Source organism: Pantherophis guttatus, chromosome 1, assembly GCF_059756535.1.
Source record: "Pantherophis guttatus breed Tessera chromosome 1, ASM5975653v1, whole genome shotgun sequence".
NCBI lineage: Eukaryota > Metazoa > Chordata > Lepidosauria > Squamata > Colubridae > Pantherophis > Pantherophis guttatus.
The window spans coordinates 303199666-303221932 of NC_142063.1; positions in this window are offsets into that span (position 1 = coordinate 303199666).

Consider the following 22267-nt stretch of genomic DNA (forward strand, 5'->3'; position numbering starts at 1 on the left):
CCTTTTTAAAAAAATTTCAGATTTAACTAAATCTGACAGATTCCGTTTCAAAGGAATGGCTATATTCCAAAAATGCATTGAATTAAACAGTTTTTACTGTCTATATTTGCCAATTAGGCATTTTAGCTTATCTTTATGACTCCATGTCTCTCTCTCTCTCTCTCTCTCTCTCTCTCTCTCTCTCTCCCTCCCTCCCTCCCTCCCCCCCTCCCTCCCTCCCCCCCCTCTCTCTTTAAAAACTGATAAAATTTCCATCTTCTTTCTGATTAAACATCACATCGGTTATAGGAAACAGTTAAGCTAACAATGAAATCTGTGGCTCAAGATTTTCCTCTGTTAAATGCCAACCATTGAGAAACAAACGCCACAATATAGGTGATAGAAATACAGAAAATAAAATAAACTATAGAAACTTCACAATATCTGTTCTGTTTTTGACTAGTTCAGCACTATCACCTGGGTGTATTGGAAAGACATTTGACTCTATGAGATTAAAACATAAGGAAAAAGTTATTTCCTACACATAAACTGGAATGCTAGATTTCTGAGCCAACACTAACAGGGAAGTTTTAGCAATCTTTTTCCAAAGAAACTGCAATCTTCATAAGTGGAAGCCACATATTAGAAAATTCCTTCCAACACTCAAGTCAGGATTTTAAAAATTCAATTCTCCTCAGGGCAATAATTATACATATGGTACATAAGCAGAGTAAATGTCTAGGTTGATGCATCACACTAAACTATGATGTGATTTTTTTTCTAGTTGTTTGTGTCAAGCCAGATAGAATGGATTTATGGCTGAACATGATGAACCAAGCCAATTGCAGCTTAGTCAACAAACCATGCTTTAGTGTTACCATGACTCAATGTGAAATATAAATCCTATATCACACACATAAATACATGCTAGAGTCACCAACACACCAACCCATAACATAATTTGTCTGAGTTTGACTTGACAAGATAGAGTATCAAGATAGGTTTCAGTTATATTTTCCCTTCTTATCTGATGCCCCTATTTTCTACCTTTGGTTATTCCAAATTGACAACGTTTATTTATTAGGTGCTGCTTTTAATCTTGCCCAGGACCTAGGAAAGTTAAATTCTTTAACTTTTCTGCCAATCTTTCCATTTACAAACTCTCTGCCTTTCTTTCCTCACCTCATGAAGAAACTTGAAATGGCTTGCCAGCACCATTGCACAGAAGGCTTTCCTGGCACTGAAGTCAATGGCTATTTCTTTCCAGTCAGTTTCAGCAACTGTTCACAGCTGAAAGGAAGATCCTTCTCTTCCATATGGGACTTTGTCCCTCTCATGCTAATGTACTTGCACATAACTTTAAAAATACAATTTTTAAAACTGCACAATGCATTCTTGCCAAAATATATTACATTGTCAGTTTGAAAACTATACTTCTTTGAATCAGCACAGCACTACCTATCTGCAATACTAAAATCACAAATATTTTAGTATGGGAAGGTGGTTTCTTCAACTATCAAACCTTTGCCCAGCACAGAAAGGACTTTATCTGTTTGATTCCTGCCAGGAAAGCATATTTTAAAGGTCTAAGGCAGAGGTCTTCAAACTTGGCAGCTTTAAGACTTGTGGACTTCAACTCCCAGAATTCTCCTGCCAGCATAGCTATATGCTGCCAAGTTTCTTTCTTTCTTTCTGTGCTGGGCAAAGGTTTGATAGGTCTAAGGAGAACTTTTGCAAATTACCAATATCTTTGGCATGTTTGTTGTCAAACTGCATACTCCTTGAACACTTCAACTGTACCTACTTGCTTCTATCATCTATTCAGGCTTTTTCTTCTTCTCCCCTACCCTCCTTTTAATGACAGTGGAGTGTAAAGGCCATCCTTTTTTTTAAAAAAAGTATCATTTTGTTCCAAATGTTTACTGACAGGCCATGAAGAGGCCCCAACAAGACATTCAAATATGTGTAGCAATGCTATCTGATTCCAACCCTAACTGACAGCACACCCTTTCTGTGGGAAAGGCCCAAATCTACACAAACAGAGACAAACAAAGCTAGGATAAAGCAGACCGGGGCTTGGAAAACACTCTAGGCCGGTATTGTGTGGTTTCTAGGTTTCCCACAGCGACAGAGCATCTGGGCAACGTTAACCATGGCATTCTGTAAACACAGGCTAGAGGAGATAATAGTCCATAACATGAGGGAACAAAGCAGCCTGCATAAATTGGTTTCCTCTGTTTCTGTCGTAATCAGATTGATTGGCCAATTGTAAATGCCTATAGAAGGAAACCCTGGAAGTTGTTTAACACACGTTCGCAGAACAAGGATCAAAAGATAAGAGCCCAGAATAATCTGCAACAGTTTGAAGGCCAACTATAACACTGGAGAGAAATGGAGCCTGTCAAATAATATGTTTATTGGATTTGCTAATGTTGAAAATGCTGGAAGTAAGATTTATAGTTGCCCAGAAGCCTTCTCTAAGAAAAGATAGGCAGAGCGTAATTATTTGCATAGAAAAAGAAACAATTTCTAGCAAATCCATTCTACTTCAAAATTCTATCACAAACAGACAAGAAGATTTACGAAGTATTGGCGTCCATATCTTCTCAAACAATCTTGATTCCTTTTGTAACTCATAGCACTTACTCTGACCTCTTCATATGTCTGCTAAGGGACTCTGGATCATCAGACTCAGACAAAAAGGGTAAATTGTACTGATGCTTCTCACAGAAATTGCAGAGGTTCAATAAATAGTCAACATTATGAATATCAGTTCACAAACTTATGTCCTTGGTATTACTGAACGATGAGCACCTACCAGTACCAATCAAAGCATTATGCAGCAGTTCTATTTTCCCTATTTTAACAGATTTTCTCCAGTAAGAATTGGACGGAACATTTGGAAAGATTTCCAATTAAAAAACAATTATGGCAGTCCCCTCTGTAAAATTCTACGGTTATAGACAGGGTAAGGATGTGCTAGGTTGCCTCAATCTACTAAATAATACCATCTTGCAGAACCAAGGAGAAGTATCTTCCCTGACACTTGAATGATCCCAAATCTCTTGGCCATCCAGAAACTGTTAAATTACAGCTGTTCCCCCAGAAATTAGGGCTAGGAGGTTAGAGAGGGATGTGTTTATTCTGTGAACTTGTCATATGATTCCTTTTCTTTTATATTATTTCTAGCTTTATTTGGTTATGGGATAATATTTTAAAATATTGTTTTTATAAACTAGTCGTTAGCCACTGAAATTACAAATCTAAGATTGGTAGCCATATACATTTTCTAAATAAATAAAATAAACTATAAACAACAGTGTAGTTTGAAAGCATCCTAAGTGCCAATGGGCACTTTCATCTTTCAGTTTCTGTTTCTTGACTACTGATAGAACTTCTAAGTTTGTATACCATGTTAAACCATGGCAACATTTGAGGAAAATGATGAGATAGTGTGTGTTTACAAAATGCTAAAGAAGACCCCACAAGGGATGATGGCTGAAGTGTTTGTTTATAACTGTGGAAACACTGATTCAAATCCATTTTCAACTCATTGCCTGATGTTGGTCCAATCCCACTCAGTCCAAGGTACAACTTTGTCGTCTTTGTTTCATTAGGATAAAATGATGGCAGTAATCCACATTGAACCTTGGAGAAAAAGCAGGATAAGACAACAGCCCCACCACCGTTATGATTTGATGTGATATGATACAGGAGGTAAGATACAGCCTCATGACTAGTAACTGTTGATAACTTACTAACCAGCTCCTTCTTGTTGTTTTTCTTCATTCCCCTTTGGGAGTATTGTGTCCTGCTTAAAATTGCATTCATTCTCTCTCAGCTCTTGGACAACCCAGAAAAGTTAGAAATATTTAAGCAAAAACAAAGATAAAACCCTCAACTCACCTTCCCAAATCTCCCCAATAAGAAGGAACACTATTCCTTCATCTGTTTAAGCATGCTCAAATTATATACACTGTATGTGTATTTGGGTGTTTTCTCTACCAGTCTAAACCTACTCAGTATATGCGTGCATGCCTGATCCACTTTTGTAACGAATTTGTCAAAGTTTATGAAAAGAAAATAGAGAGGAAATCACATCTGGCTTGTTCATGGCGCCACTTCTAGCTGGAGGGTGACTGCTTGGAAAAAGGTGATGAGTGCTTAGTTGGTGACTGATATTAATAGAGGGACAATGGACAAATTGCTTTCAGGTTAACCCTTTCATATGCTAAGTTCTCAGTCTCTCCTCCATTGTCACTTAAGAGTCACTTCTTAAATTAAGGCTGATAAGCTGTTCCCTCTTTTCCTGTTGACAATTGCCCACTAATAATTTCTTCAAAAACAGGGAGAAAGTAGAAGGATTTGAGAGAGATGGGAAATACGGCTTGAATTATGGGGAAGGTTGGGTCTCCCTACTAAAGTCTGCAGAATATTGGCCAATCTTGGTTTGTTTCCCAGCTTTCTGAGAATAATACACAAAAGGTGACAGGGTCATTTAACATTGGGAATAGCAGTTAGCCACCAAGAAGTTATCTCTTTCATTATTTGTTTCCTTAAGGGGAAGTGATTGAATAACAATGTAAAGTCTAGTTGGTCTTATTAGAAGGTTTGCATTCATTCTGAAAGTAATGGAATTTTTAAAGACAATATACAGTAACATCCAACTCCCTACAAATCCCAGATGAAGTTCCAAATGATATTAGATGGGAGGGAAACGTTTTTCCCTTCCCTACTAACAATAAACTGAAGGGGAGTAAGGATAACTTGTCTCCATGATCATCAGACAGATCAAAAAGTTGGGATTGCAGCCACTAGCTCTATGGAAGTAGGAAAAGAAATAAATTCACCTTCATTGCCTTTGTTGGCTCTGCACTGGAAAAGTGGGAGGGGTTTCTTTCCTATTATCCATGCCTTGATGTTATGCTTTAAAGAACTATTATTATGATCAAATGCATGTTCTAATAACTCTCCTAGGCTGATTCCACCAATCAGACCTATTAGTAGTTATTTCGGGACAGCTGGATCAAATGATGGCTTTATAGTAGCCCATCCTCCTGATTCAGGAATATGTTTACCACCTTCTTTATCCAAGGTGGTTGCATTTCTTCTGGCTGCATGTATCAACCTAGAGGTGGGATAAAAATAATCCTAATCTACAGGTGGCCAAATTCATGTTTCAGAGGACATTGCCAATATCCTCAAGTGTCCAAGGCTTGAGTCCTAGAAGATTTTGCAAGGCATTACTTCTGCCATCCCAGGGATAGCTCAGAGCAAATATGAGTAGATGATCACCTAGTTATTTCCTCCTAAATTAGGAATCAGTGAAGAAATAGTTTGGGATCCATAACAAATTTTTGAGGATTCCACTTTTTACTTTCCTCAATGGAGAAAATTGTCCATTTATTTCTACTATTTGTTTTCTCTTTTGAACCATTTAGCAATCCATATAAGGACAGCTCCTCTTGTCCTATGACCACTGTATTTATCTACCTGCCTGGAACACTTTAAAAAATTAGAAGATGAGAGAAGCAGATTTCATCTTTACAGAATGCATGATGATTTTCATTCAGCAAAGTGTATTTCTTTAAGTGTTTGTTATTATTATTATTGTTGTTGTTGTTGTTGTTGTTTGATTGTTTTCACTAATTTGACAGGCTTCATATTAAATTATAATGCTCTGATTTTCCCCCCCGAGTTTCTTTTTAAAAGTTGGTGTCACATTGGCTACCATACAGTCCAAACCATCTTTAAGAGCTGAATTGTTTGGAGGCCAGAAATTTCTCATTTGAGTCCTTCAAGAACTCTCAGGTGGGTACCATCAAGATCTGGCAATTTGTTGCTATATTAAAATGTCCCAGAATATCCTATGAAATCAATTTTATTTAGTAATCCCAATTTCCTCTTCAGGAAGTCAAACAGGCTGAACTTTCAGTCTCATATCTTCTCTCATAAAGAAAATTGCAAAGAATTTTTCTGCAATTTCCATGTTCTTTTTATCCTTTTCATGCCTTTGCTGTTAAAATTGCTCCCTAGTTATTTTTCTGCATTGAATATATTTTTAAAAGTACTTATTATTTCCCTTAGTAATTTTTGCCATGTGATTTTTTTTTCTTCCATCTTTTTTATCACCTTCCCCTTTTGTGCCAGGATTTGTTTTTGTTTCCCTTAAGACAGGCTTTCCATTTCCTCAAGGAAGGCTTCTTAACTTTCACAGCTTCCTGGACACTACTAGAGAGCCATGATTGCCTTGTCTTGGACTCAGCTGACCCTTTCTTACATTGTAAAATACAATCTAGCTGAGCCTTATTTATTATCATTTTAAATGATTTCCAGCATTATGATTTTGTCTTTCTAACTTTTCCTTTCCTTCTTTGTCTTTTTCATCAATTCCTTCATGTTTAGTCACCTTTCCTGTTTTGTTACTGTGTTCAGCCCTGCTGGCCTTTTCCTATTTGCATGTATGCTAAATTTGATAACAATATGGTCATTGTTTTCTTTTCATTTCACAACACTTAAATCTCCCACCAGATTACATTCACCTCTTTAGTAGGGCTATACATCCAAATTTGAAAGGGAAAAGGTGATTCAGAGTACATGAGAATGTTCACAGAGCAGTTGTCAGCAACTCCTTAAAAAGTTTTCCTGGCTGCTGTGCAATCTCAAAAAAAAAGTTACCTTCGATTTTAAGAAGATGCTGACAGATGCTCTGTTTAAGCCCACACACATACTTTAAACTACATTTCCCTCTTCAAATCCAGGTCCCTACCATTTAGGATTTAATCTAGGTTTCCAGGACGAGCTCTTTGAAGATGCAATCATGTAGGGCTCTAGAACAGGCTGGCCAAGAATACTGGGAATAGGGTCTCCTCCTTGAGCAGGGGGTTGGACTAGAAGACCTCTAGTCTTCTTCCAGCTCTATTTAGATGATGGATGGATGGATGATAGGGAGTTGCAGATTGGACAGCTGGCTTAACATGAAGCTTATATAAAATGTGTTTACCCACTCATACATACATTAATTAATGGATAAGGAAGCATACTAAAACCCAGCCATCTCCAGATTAAAAAAAAACAGAATTATGCAATTAATTGGAAGGCACTTAATCAATACAAGAATCCAAATTAAGGGCATCCCTGACAAATGGTTGTCTAGGGAGCGTTAGGTATCAGTATTGGAGTAACTCTTCATTCAATACTCTGAAAAACTGCCTAGTCCTTTGATTGTCCAATGCAACATAAGGCACATTCAGAGGTTAAGCAGGTGTTCCTCAGCAGGATAGGGCAGAACAAAAGGGGTTCTGTCTTTAGCTACAGCCTTGTGTCAGCATCTAACATCTACCAAAGCACAAAAGCTATTTTGATAGGTTTTGCAGAGAATGGACCTAAAGGTCTATTTTTTTTTAATGAAGCTATTTCCTATATAGCCCTATTTCCATTCATTAATATTGCCCTTTTTCATATTCTTATGCACTTGCATCCAGAAAAGTTCCTGCCTCCTGCCAGTTTTGTCAAGCAAGACATGGATATGTGGTGAATTTGGGCATTCACAGAAAAGTCATAATATTTTCAGGCCAAAATGACTGTTATTCAGTGAGTGAGGTTTCCTTTTTTTCAGAGCAATTTTAATGTAAGGTGGTTTTTTTTTTTTTTAAATAATAAATAATAATAATAATAATTTTATTTCTATACCGCCCTTCTCCCGAAGGACTCAGGGCGGTGTACAGCCTATTTAAAAACACAAAAAACACGACAACAATTTAAAATTTAAAATCATTAAATAATTAGGCTCCAATTAAAATCCCAGAAATTTAAAATACCCCAATTTAAAACGTTATGTTAGTAACCCTGCCTGGCGGAACAACAGGGTCTTCAGAGCTCAGCGAAACACCCGGAGGTCGGAAATCTTTCGTATTTCGGGGGGCAGTTCATTCCACAGGGCTGGAGCTCCCACAGAGAAGGCCCTCCCCCTGGATGTCGCCAGCCGACATAACTTGGCTGATGGCACCCGGAGGAGACCCTCTCTGTGGGAGCGGACTGGTCGGTGGGAGGCTATTGGTGGCAGAAGACGGTCTCGAAGGTACCCGGGTCCTATGCCATGGAGCGCTTTAAAGGTGGTAACCAACACCTTGAATCGCACCCGGAAGACCACTGGGAGCCAGTGCAGCTCGCGCAGGAGGGGTGTCACGTGGGCGCAATGGGTTGCACCCATAACCACCCGCGCGGCCGCATTCTGGACCAGTTGGAGCCTCCGAGTGCTCTTCAAGGGGAGCCCCATGTAGAGAGCATTACAATAGTCCAACCGGGAGGTGACAAGGGCGTGAGTGACCGTGCGCAAGGCGTCCCGATCCAGAAAGGGCTGCAACTGGCGAATCAGGCGAACCTGATAAAAGGCCCCCCTGGCCACGGCCGTCATATGCTCTTCTAAAGACAGCCGTGCGTCCAGGAGGACACCCAGATTGCGAGCCCTCTCTGTGGGGGGCAAAGATTCACCCCCAATAGTCAGCGATGGCACCTGCTGACTATATCGGGGCGCCGGAAGCCACAGCCACTCGGTCTTGGAGGGGTTGAGTCTGAGCCTGTTCCTCCCCATCCAGGCCCGCACGGCCTCCAGGCAGCGGGACATCACATCAAGGGCATCGTTGGGGTGGTCTGGGGTGGAGATGTACAGCTGAGTATCATCAGCATACAGATGACACTTCACCCCCAAACCACGGATGATCTCACCCAGCGGCTTCACATAAATGTTGAACAGGAGAGGCGAGAGGACCGACCCTTGCGGCACTCCCCATGCGAGATGCCTCGAGGTCGACCTCTGTCCCCCTGCCAACACAAACTGCGAGCGGTCGGAGAGGAAGGAGGAGAACCACCGCAAAACGGTGCCCCCTATTCCTAACCCCCTCAACCGCTGCAGCATGATACCATGGTCGATGGTATCAAAAGCCGCCGAGAGGTCTAATAGGACTAGGACAGAGGAGCAACCCCTGTCCCGAGCCCTCCAGAGATCATCCACCAACGCGACCAATGCCGTTTCAGTGCTGTACCCCTGCCTGAAGCCCGACTGGTACGGGTCTAGATAGATAGCTTCATCCAGGTGCCGGGGAAGTTGTCGTGCCACCACGCTCTCAACAACCTTCGCCACAAAACGAAGGTTGGAGACTGGACGATAGTTGGCTAATTCAGCCGGGTCCAGGGAAGGCTTCTTGAGGAGGGGCCTCACTACCGCCTCTTTCAAGGCGGCAGGAAAGGCACCCTCACTCAGAGAAGCACTTATAATCCCCTGGAGCCAGCCTCGTGTAACCTCCCGGGAGGCCAGCACCAACCAGGAGGGACACGGGTCCAATAAACACGTGGCGGCACTAATCTTACCCAGAACCCTGTCCACATCCTCGGGAGTCACAGGATCAAACTCCTCCCAGGTAACATTCTCAAGACCTGCCCTCGTCTCCTCCCGTGGACTCATCCAGTCGGAGTCCAAGCCATCCCGAATCCGAGCGACTTTATCGTGCAGGAATTGCACAAAATCCTCAGCGCGACCCTGCAAGGGATCTTCCCGCACTCCCCCCCCGGAGGAGGGAGTGGGTCACCCTAAACAAGGCGGCTGGGCGGTTCTCTGCAGATGCGATAAGAGCGGAAAAGTGGTTAGACTTTGCCGCTTTTATCGCCACTAGGTAGGTCTTGATATAAGACCTCACCTGTGTCCGGTCGGAGTCGGATTGGCTAGTCCTCCAAATGCTCTCTAGGCGTCTTTTCCGACGCTTCATCTCTCTCAGCTCCTCAGAAAACCAAGGAGCCAGTTGAGATCGGCATCGGGTCAGAGGCCGCAAAGGCACGACGCGGTCCAAAGCTCCAGCGGCCGCCCTTTCCCAGGCGGCCACCAGCTCTTCAGTCGAGTCGTGTGTTAGGGTCTCAGGGCACGGCCCAAGCTCCGTCAGGAACCTTTCAGGTTCCATCAGGCGCCTGGGACGGAACCATCTAATTGGCTCCGTCTCCCTGCGGCGGGGGGCGGCGGTAGGAAAGTCTAGTTGGAGGAGCGAATGATCTGTCCATGACAAGGGTTTAATGTCTAGGTCCCCTCTACCAAGATCATTCAACCACTGACCAGAGACAAAAATCAGGTCCAGAGTGTGTCCCCCTATGTGAGTGGGGCCTTGAACTAACTGGGTCAGGTCCATGGCCGTCATGGAAACCATGAACTCCCGAGCTGCCTCTGACGCCTCACCCGCGGATGGAAGGTTGAAATCCCCCATGACGATAAGTCTGGGGGTATCAACCGCCACCCCGGCAATCACGTCGAGTAGCTCGGGCAGGGTTGCTGCCACGTGGCAGGGAGCCAGGTACGCAGTCAGCAAACCCATCTGCACCCCACGGCCCCACTTTACACAGAGGGACTCACATCCGGCTATCTGAGGAACAGTTCTGACCTCTGATTGTAAAAGGAGTTTATTTTTCATCTTGTCTCCTCACTCCTCACTCCAAGGAGTGTGAGTAATAGGATGACAATACCTGAGCAAGCACTCCTCCAAAAATGTAAGCAAGGATGTTCAGTGGTGTTTACCTTTTGAAAAGAGCCCTCAGTCAGTTTTATACAAATAGATGAGTCATCCAATTTGCTTTTCAAAGGACAGGCCCTATATAAAACAGCTCTCTTCTATAAATAATCTATCTGAGAGAGTGGCTAAAAATCCACCGATTTTGGAGGTTTCACAACTGACAGTTCATGTGCTCCTCCTTGAGTTGTAAAACTGATGGATTTTGAGATGGGTGTGAGAAGGTTTGGTTTTTTTTTTATTCTCCGTCTCTGAATGAAGATGGCATTTTAATACTATGGCTTGTGAAGTGTTGTTACAGAAAGGAGAGAATCAAGGGAGTTGGGTGGATAATAAATTTAAATAAATAAACAAACACATAGTCTAAAACCTCCTTGGCAGGTTCTTCTGAGAATGCCTTGGTAAGAGATTACTGTGATAGGCTGCAGCCAGTCAGATTGAATATCCTAACATCTGAATTTTTATATTTTCTCCAGAATTTCTCATTTCAGCCCAGTTCTAGGAAAAATAGGAAGGCCCTTTTTTGGATCTTCTTGCTCCCAGACGTTATTGGGTTAACTATCTGTTGCTTTGCCCAGTAACACAAATTGTTCCTTCCATAACAAATGATGTAGCAAAGTAGCCCATGTTTCTCTTCTCAGTCATAATACAACAGTAAAAGTAGTAGGTTTCCCAGTAAACAAATTAGAATATTGTACTGCTGTTGTGTTGTATTGATCTAGCACTGCTGAACATGAAAGTTATGTTTTAAATTTTTAATTTCATGCGGTCTTGCTTGTCTGCTGTAACCAATACTTTGCTTTTGAAATAAAACAATGTTGTGATAAGAATTCTTATCTTTCTTGAACGCCAACATTACATTGGTCATAGTTTCAACCGGCACTGAATGAAAGCTAGTGAAAGTCTACCAGGATTCTGAATGCACAAGTTTCTTGAAACTTGAAACATATACTCTCCCTTTCTTTTGAAATGATTATTCAACAACAGTAATAGAAATTTACAAATAGATCTTCAGTCACATCTTCCAGTCTCTTTATTTGTGGTCTAGGAATAAAACATTAAGCTAAAAATCTGCCCCAGTGCTGTAAATATGATTAGCTGCAATGTTTTTCCCTGTTCAAAGGGAATGACTTCATACCGGAGGAAATAGTGAAATGTTCCTAATTGGCACATTTATATAAAATCCTTTTGTAAATATCAATGGCATCAGTCAAATGGATAGAAAGATCTACCTGCTCTTGTTATCTTCTAGAGAATGAAGTCATTTCTTGTTGGGCAACTCTTCCTATTATACATGAGAAATAGATTATTCCTATTGTACATTTTGTGTTGAAAACAATCCCTTCTGCATTGTTCCAATAATTTTATTTTACCAAAGAATTTAACAAAAGGAAAATGTGCTTAAGCAGATAAACATTTTGCTAAAATAATTTATCTGCAAAAATTAGTCATAATAATTTTAAAAGATGAAATAAGATAAGGAAAAAAGAGTAAGGCTCTAGAAAACTGGAAGTTTTTAAGAAGTGATTGGATAACCATTTGTCTGAAATGGTATAGGGTTTCCTGCCTAAACAGGGGGTTGGACTAGAAGATCTCCAAGGTCCCTTCCAACTCTATTATTCTATTCTAGTGTATGGCATTATGCTGTAAACAAACAAAAATCCCTCCAACCCATTTATCATCTTAGGCAAAAGTCTTCCTTTTAACCAGTAAATCATTGCTGCTAATTAATATGCATTTCTCAATCTAGTACCATATAATTCTTTCAATCAAACCCCATGTCACGATACCTTGCTAGATTCCAAATACTACAGATATAATCTAGAAGAACACATGAATCTTAACACACAGGTGATTGATGTAGAGTCAGATTAATAAACCTGTCAATCTCAAGCCAAAATGTGACAATAATAGAAAAAGATCACGTCATATGAATCAATGCTCCTCAGTTGCATCTTTAACAGAAGAGTGATTGTAACCAATTTTATTACACATTCTCTGAGATACCAATTAACCCATGAATCCAGGATTAAGATCTTTATGTTTTGGCAGTATCACTGACACCGGAATCAAGTTGCTTTGGAAATATTTTCACTTGTAGAAAAGTGTTTAACAAAAAAGGAGTCAGTCAATATTTGCATATGATATTTTCTTGCTATGGAATACTGAGTTTCGCCAACCATAATTAGATTTACATTCTGAAATAACAACCCCAAACTGAGCCATTTCAAATCCATTTATTTGTACAGAAAATAAAATTCTGAGGAAGACACAGATTTTGGCATCTTTTCCTATGGATGCTCATTTCACTCTGTGGAAATGGGGGAAGGGTCACTGCATGTGGACATTGATAAGAGTGCAGTGGCATCATCAAATGTAACAGAATCATTGGATGACAAGTTAAGACTGTTTGAATTGGTTCAGATATGCTATCCCATCATTTGTTTAACGATTGTTTTGTCCACTAAGGAAATTGTTTCAGTTCTGATGACATGGGTTTGGTCTAGTCAGGAAATCAATTAATTACCCAGCAAATGGACCTATCTTTCTTGATTAACCTGGTTGTGGTTGAATGATAGAATTCATTTATTATTTTCCTCCCCCACCCCACCCCAAAAACACACCTTTTCCATATATTTACTTTTTATGCAAACAAGTGAAAACTATCTTTTCTGGCTTATTTAGACCATATTTATTTATAGGGTCAGTTATTGCAAAAAATAATAATTTGTTACTTTAACCTATAGTTATATAAGAGTCTTTGAATTAAGATGAAAATTTGTAAGAATGTTGACTTTTTAATCATTTTATAGTTTGTCAACAGACAACTGTTACCTCATGCTTCAAAAGTGGACATGCTGGAAAATATATTGATGTCTAGAAAAATATAGAAGGATTAAAAATGGAATTATATGAAAAGAAAAATAAAGGCCTAGAAGAGCTTGACATAACATGGAAGAAAGAGTAATAACCTGCCAAAGTCAAGCATGACATAAAATGTTTGTGTCTTCAACTTTTCTCATGCAGAGGATGAATGATTGTTTATGTTTTCTATGGAGACATGCTTAAAGGAATTAGTCCAATTGGAGTATAGAGATTTTATAGATACAGCTGTTTGAATGCCTATAAAGGTGAAATCTTTTCATAGCATTGTGATGGTGGAAATTGTTTAGAGACCTGAACTTGCAGTGATTCAACAAGCACCCTGAAATATGCTAGAAAAAAATCCTTGGAGACGAGTAATCTTTGTTACTCGTCTCCAAGGATTGTTTAAAAAACATAAACAATTTTAATCAAATAGATCTCATGGCCAGACAACAATAATAAACATTTTTATATCCTGCAATTTTTGGCCTCTGTTAAGCAGATATACTGTGAAAACACTGATAAATGGTTGGTTTCTTTTTTGAAACAACTAAAACAGCAATATTTCGAGAGATTCTGTGAGGACAATTCATAGAGACTATAAATTAACAAAGGGGATGCAGTGGTTCAGTGGCTAAGACACTGAGCCTGTCAATCGAAAGTTCGGCAGTTTGGTGGTTCAAATCCCTAGTGCCACGTAATGGGGTGAGCTCCCGTTACTTGTCCCAGCTTCTGCCAACCTAGCAGTTCGAAGGCATGTAAAAATGCAAGTAGAAAAATAGGGACCACCTTTGGTGGGAAGGTAACAGTGTTCCGTGTGCCTTTGGTGTTTAGTCATGCCGGCCACATGACCATGGAGATGTCTTTGGACAGAGCTTGCTCTTCAGCTTTGAAACGGAGATGAGCACCGCCCCCTAGAGTTGGGAACGATTAGCACATATGTGCGAGGGGAACCTTTACCTTTACCTTTATAAATTAACACATTCTCAATTTATGAAATTTACTCTTGTTAATGCTCTGCAAATGTACCTGTTGAGCAGGTAGATGACTTTCAGGATGTCTTTGATGTCCATTCTAAATATTTAGCTGACACTCTAACTTTGTAACAGATATTTTACACTATAAAAGCAATGAAATCTGGAACGACCCCTGAAACTAAGAAAATTCCTATTACAGGATATAAAAAAATACAATAATAGCATGGCATCTGTATTGGTGGTGTTATATGAGCTATATCATATTCTATGCTGACTGTTTGCCTGTTCTGTTTTTGGATCTTTTGTTTTATGCTTTTAATTATATGTAAACCACTCAGTCATGAGTTGGGACATCATATAAATTGAATGAATGAATGAATGAATGAATGAATGAATGAATGAATGAATGAATGAATGAATGAATGAATTGGGATATTTGAAAATTTATCCTACCCATATAATATTATGATTTATATAATGTTTTGGAAACAGCAAAGGCTTCTGTGAATTGTGTAAACAATTTCCCTGTTAAATAGATATGTCACGATTTTGACAGCTGTTCTAGCATGAGAGTTACAGAAGATACTGCTTCCAATAATTTACCAACACAAACTGATTTTATCAAAGGACACCAATCTGGTAGACGATTGGTAGATATTTTAGGGTTAGGTTCTGATAATAATACTGCTATATTGACTTTGTCAGAAGGGGATTTCTGAAGTACATTATGATAGATTTCTAGCAAAGTTCATTTCTTGGGTGAATTAGAACTATTATTCTAATTCTTTGTCCCGGTAACTGTTAATTATTAATTAAACTTGTTGTAGATGTTCCTTATCTCCTTTAATATTTAATTTAACACTGAAAATTTTAACATACTTAAAAATATGGAAACATTCACAGGATTTGGGCAATAGGAACTAAAAATAAGGTACATGAAGATGATGTCTTAGGCCAGGGCTGTCAAACTCGCAGCCCATGGACTGGATGTGTCACACGCTGGCACACCCACACCCAGTTTAGCGAAGGGGGGGGAGTCCCAATAGGTCACATGATGCCACCATGACGACGTGAGTTTGATATCCCTGTCTTAGGCCATTTAATAATCATCAGATATTATTTACTCAATAATGAAAATATTCTGGATATACCTAAACCAGAAACAGAATAATGCTAATATTTTGTCAATTGGACATAAGGTATTTATATATAAAAGACATTTGTTTATTGTTCAGATTCTACTGGGCTCAATGGAAGGTGATACAATACAATAAAATAAATTGAACAGTGTGTTAAATGTGGTTGGCAGGCATAATTTTCAGTGGCCACATCAGGGAGCATGGGGGTGGGTTGTTAAGCGAGGCCATCTCTCTTAACGGGTATCATACCACATGATGTAATGGGCAGGTTCCATTATGGTCGTATCTTGAGGACTACCTGTACTCTAAACTTTAAATGTAGCAAATAAATATTTGCAATAGGAAAAATAATTATTTCGTACTTCATATAAAATATATTGTACATGCATTCCTCTCCATGGAAATAGAAAACAAATCAATGCTTGTCAAGCTAACTTTTGCCTGTATAGTAAATAAACATGTAAATGGTAATGTAACATGCAATTGTGACTTTCAGTAGACAGCTATGTGCATTTTAATAATTCCTGTAACAATTAAGGAGGAAGAGAACGAAATTGACAGACATGCTGCACTGCATTCTCTTGGCGGTGCTTTGCTTTCCATCTTTTAATGGTCTCCCTAACAATAGAAAGCAGGAAGGCTGTTGTTCAACCTTGTTCCTGTTTAGTAACGGGAGCAGTGATTTCCCACAGCCATTTACTTTTTTTTTTTTTTTGCTAAAGAGTTCCAGCCAGCTTAATAATAGATAAAACAATGAAGGACTTCTATGGGCATTGGAACATTTCATAAGGAAAGCAGTGTCACAGGAAAAGAGCCCTCTCCCCCCAAAAAAGAACATAAAGTTATGAAAATCCAAAGAAAAGCCATATATCGGATGACACAGCATCAAACCAGTGAGCTTCCAGTGAACACAAACCTGAAAAGAGATTTACTCTAATACAGAGGTCCCCAACCCCTGGTCCATGGACCGGCACTGGTCCACAGCAACTGGTCCATGCAAACAATTAAAGCCCCATCTTTGGGATGCAAAACCACACCCCCTCTGGTCTGTGGAAAAACCTTTCTCCATGGAACCGATCCCTGGTGCCCAAAAGGTTGGGGCCACTGTTCTAGTATGTTCTGCTTGGGCTGCTTACAGTTGAATAAGCTCAAGGGGTTGGCCATAAGAATGTAATCAAAGCTCTTTTTATGTATGAAATAAGATATTATATATACTTGAAGATGCAGTCAAATTTCATCAAATTATGCACTTCACATTTTACTTCTGAAAGTCCATTTTTAAAACAGTAAGCAGTGATAAAACACGTAAGGGCACATACGTGATGTAGCATTAAGAATGCTGAACCAGGATTGGGAAGACTAAGAACAATTCCCTATTAGACCAATTTGAATATTCAATTCCTAAAGTCCAACTTGAAACAGAGCCATAATCATATCATCCAGTCACTGTCCTTTCTTCTGAACTGCATTAGATCCTAGAACAACAATAACAACAAAAAGTAAACTTCACTCCATATGAAAAGAACATAAATTTCAAATGTTCCTATTCACATTTTCAATACATTCTGGATACCTTTATCTGACGGTTTCCAGAGTGGAAAACGGAGCAGTTGCTATAAGATAAAGCTTCTTAGCCACAAACATATCCATTCGTCTATAATGAACTGAAAAATTATTGCAAATTGTGATAATGAAATGACAGCATACTCTGTGGCTGTGTTTTTCATCCTTGGTCACTTAAAAATGTCTAGAGTTCAACTCCCAAAGTTCCTCAGTCCACACATCTTTAAGCAGCCAAGGTTGAGAAACACTGCTTTGTGGTATCAGAAAAGAGCATGAGAGAGAAAAAGGCATTGTTACCCTTACAGACAGGCAGCAGGAAGAAGGGGATAAACATAGAGGGGGATAATCAGAGTCCAGGAAGCAGGGTGAGGCAACACTTCCCACTAATGGGAAAATGACCCAACACCCCCCCTCCCCAACCTTTGCAGTGCATTGCCTTTCCTGAAGCTCTGAACCACAAACAGATTGGCTCAGCTATTAGACAGACAGCAGTGAAAGAAGTTTTGGACCTATTTCTAGAGCAATCCAAAGATGTCATATCAACATCCCCTAAAGTTCAACTCCATGCCCGATCATGAAACTTATGGTTGATTGGGAGGCAGTCATCTTTTTATAGAAAATTCAGGAAATTATTTTATCAAAAATTATTTCATAAATAATTGGTGGCATATTTGCACATGGGAATAAAAAATGTGCAAGATATTGTTGATTACAGCTGAGTGTCTAACATGTCTCTTTCCCTGCCTCTTCTCCCATCACCATCACCCATGGGCTAGTAGGTGCAGCCATTTTTCCTACGCTCCCGCCAAGATCCTTCTCCTTCTTTCTTGATTTTCTTTAATTTTTTAAAAGAAAAATAGAAATGGTGATGGCTGCAAATCAGGGATTGGTTTGGGATGGTGCCCTCCTGCTCAGAAAAAGAGAAAACAAATCCTAAATTAGAAGTAAGTATTATAGAGGTTTGTGAAAGGCGACCTCTCCAGTTTGCCATCTGTTGACAAGTCAATCATTTCCAAGATGGCATTTATGGCATTTCCAAGAATGCTTACAGCATACTTTCAAAATTCAAAATGTGGCCACCAAACCCCCAAAGGTTATGTTTCCTGTATTATATCCAATAAGGGAGAGATACTCCCCTCTTGAAGTGATTGCTGCTCTGGTGAAGGCCACAAGTGCTATCAGCAGTTCCCTTTTTATCAAACAGCGAGTGAACATCCATCTAAACAGTAAAATAGCCCACTTAATACTGAGGGATTTATAAGCTGATTAATGGTGAATGGCCAATTCAGCGATAACACAGTCCAGACTCTCTGGCCCCTTTGATGTTGATACCTTGAGAACCAGGGCATCTATTTGTATTTTTAAAATTGCAATAAAACTCTGATTTAAAGTCACTCCTTTCAACACTTTTAAGAGTGAGAGCCTGAAAGTTTCAAAAGTAGCCAATTGTTTTTCCAGAGCGTTAAGGTTAAGCAAATAAAATTCTTGGTGACTTCACCAAAGCATTATCAGCAGTAAAAACTCTGAATCATGATAAATATGGTAGCCAAAGCCAGGACAGGATCTGGAAGTGCTTATCATACACAAGAGGTGGGGAGGGCAATGGAAGCCCTGGACCTGGCTAGTGTCAACTCTGAGTTGATGACAGAAATCTTTAACACTGAGTTTTCTTTCACTGTCCTTTTCACCTCATTAAAGCACTAATGTTTGGGGCTTTTTTCCCCCTTCCATTCAGTTGTATCCGATTACAACAATATTACAACAAGCCAAAAGAGTTGTGGAGCAAGCAACAGTATTGTGGGCCATTAAAAAAAAAAACTAGAAATAGCCAGTTTTAGATGTGGATGCCAGAACTCTGGGGGAAAAAGTGTTGTTCACATAAAATACTTACAATATTATTTGGAGGTCTTTTAAAAAACCCTCCTTCTATTTCAAATTACAAATAAACTTCACTTGACACTTTAACATTAAGTATGGCTAATACCTATTCAGTGAATGCAGAGATAGCACCAAGCACCCAATGACTGTGATAGAAGAGGTAGTACCTGTCTCAATAACAGTAACTGTGAGAGGGATATAGGAATCCTAGTGAACAATCACTTAAATATGAGCCAGCAGGGTATGCAGCTGCCAGAAAAGCCAATCTACTCCTATGCTGCGTTAACAGAAAAACAGAATCAAGATCACCTGAAGTGTTAATACCACTTTATAATGCCTTGGTAAGACCACACTTGGAATATTGCATCCAGTTTTGGTCGCTACAATATAAAAAGATGTTGAGACTCTAGAAGAGCAACAAAGATGATTAGGGGACTGGAGGCTAAAACATATGAAGAATGGTTACAGGAATTAGAATAGAATAGAATTCTTTATTGGCCAAGTGTGATTGGACACACAAGGAATTTGTTTTGCTCTCAGTGTACAAAGAAGAAAAGATACATAAGGTACAACATTTAATGATGGTCATAGGGTACAAATAAGCAATCAAATCATATTAGGAAACAGTCAATATAAATCGTAAGGATACAAGCAACATTACAGTCATACAGTCATAAGTGGGAAGAGATGGGTGATAGGAATAATCAGAAGATTAATAGTTGTGCAGACTTAGTAAATAGTTTGACAGTGTTGAGGGAATTATTTGTTTAGCAGAGTGATGGCGTTTGGGAAAAAAACTGTTCTTATGTCTAGTTGTTCTGGTGTACAGTGCTCTACAGCGTCGTTTTGAGGGTAGGAGTTGAAACAGTTTATGTCCAGGATGCAAGGGGTCTGTAAATATTTTCACAGCCCTCTTTTTGACTCGTGCAGTATACAGGTCCTGAATGGAAGGCAGGTTGGTAGTAATTGTTTTTTCTGCAGCTCTAATTATCCTCTGAAGTCTTTGTCTGTCTTGTTGGGTTGCAGAACCAAACCAGACAGTTATAGAGGTGCAGATGACAGACTCAATAATTCCTCCGTAGAACTGTATCAGCAGCTCCTTGGGCAGTTTGAGTTTTCTGAGTTGGCACAGAAAGAACATTCTTTATTGTGCTTTTTTGATGACATTTTAGTATGTCTAATCTAATTTTAATTTAGTTTTAGTATATCTAACCTAATGAAAAGAAGGACTAGGGGTGACATGATAGCAGTCTTCCAATATTTTAGAGGCTGCCACAAAGAAGAGGTGGTCAACTCATTTTCCAAAGTACCTGAAGGTAGGACTAGAAGCAATAGATGGAAACTAATCAAGGATAGATCCCACCTAGAAATAAAGATAACTTTCCTGATAGAACAATTAATCAGTGGAACAACTTGCCTTCAGAAATTGTGGGTGCTCCATCACTAGAGGTTTTTAAGAAGAGATTGGACAGTCATTTGTCTGAAATTGTATGGTGTCTCCTGCTTGAGCAAGCAGTTGGACTAGAAAGACTCCAAGGTCCCTTCCAACTCTGTTATTCTGTTATGTTTAGCAGTAGAATAACTAGTTCCTACTATATGGTCATCAGTGGTAACATGGCCAATAAGAATGAAGGTATTGTGAGCACATTGATATCAATATGCTGGATAACCAATACGATCCCACTCTCATTGCATGAATAAGATTAATAAGAACATGTCATGGCCTCCAATTCATCTAGCCCATTGGAACTTGGGGATGGGATAGATACTCCATCTAACGGACATATTCTATTGTGCCTATCAGCTACATCAGGTGTGTCAAACTCAAGGCCCAGAGGCTGGATTCGGCCCATGGGGTGCTTAGATCTGGCTCATGGGGCTGCCCTGGAAACAGGAAAGGACTGGTCCACTGTGCTTCTGCCAGTGAAAATGGAGCTCGGGAGGGCTGCATGCACCCCCCAAGCTCTGTTTTTGTTGGCAGAGGGAAGCAGGAGGCCGTCGCAACTGGAAACAGAGCTTGGGAGCCTGATTTCACTGGCAGAGTACTTGGGCCACCACAGGCGCCCCCGACATGAGTGATGTCGAGCTGGTCATGCCCATCCCATCCCCCCAAGGTCAAACACAACCCTGATGTGGTCCTCAATGAAATTGAGTTTGACACCCTTGAGTTACACTATAACTCATACACTATGGTTTCCTGATGTCATTTTGCATCTGTCTTTCCTTCCTTCCTGCTTGGTGGTGAGATTATTGCTCTTATACCGGCACAGGGGAAGAATATTTGCTACTTCCACATTACATACAAAAACATTTTGGCTTTTTCCATTGTGTTGTGAGCTCTTTACCCTATTGTTAAAATGCTAAGTATGACTCAACATAGAGAGGTTATGCCCCACTGCCATTATTAATATGAAGGGAGTAGGATACTTCTGAGAATGAAATATCTCTCTAATTTTGAGGCCTCATTCTTGCAGTAAATCTGTCATCAACAGAAATTCATACCCATCATTTTCAATCTTAGAAGATAGAACTAGAATACAGAAAATGAAGTATGTTCTCTAATTCAATTCCCATTGAATGCATTACAACTACTTCCTTAAGAGGTCACATTTGCCATTTTGCCCCAAAAAGCATCTGACAATCTTCTTTCCTCTCATTCCTTATGCAGGCATCCCTTCCTCCCCTGGCTTTCAGATTACATCTCTTTAGCTTGTAAGTAATATATATGGGTCAGGGTTTTAGAGAGAAGAGCACTTTCTCCAGCATAAGCACTCTGAAGCCATTGTTGAAGCATACATTTTCATTGGAGAAGGTGGGGGGAACAAAAGGATAGCTGGGTGTGTACTGTAAATGGCAAAATGCTTGTGCAAATGGGTAGCTAATAACTAGTCAAGGATAGGGAGCGAGGGATAGTAACTTCACCGAGCCCTGTGGTGCCAGTCCTCTCCAGTGGACATAACTACAGTGAGGCAATAAAAATGGATCATGTCCTAAACATGTAGCATTCTTCCTAAGGAGAAAAAAACATAGTTTCCTTAAAAAATAATAATTGCAAAAACTTTCCCATTTAGCAAATTTGCCCAAAAAAACGAGAATTAGGAAAACAGGAGCGCTTATAAAGCAAAGATGTGACTTATAGCAAATATTAACATACCCAGCCCTATGTACACATACACAAGGTGAAAGAATAATGGGTCTAAAATTAATGCTTCTGTCAACAGAGCTGTTCCAATATTGTTCGCTGTCTCTTGCAAAGAATGTGAGGAAGTGTTGGTCTGCTTGCCTGTGATTTGAAAATTGTCTTCCTAGGGTTGTA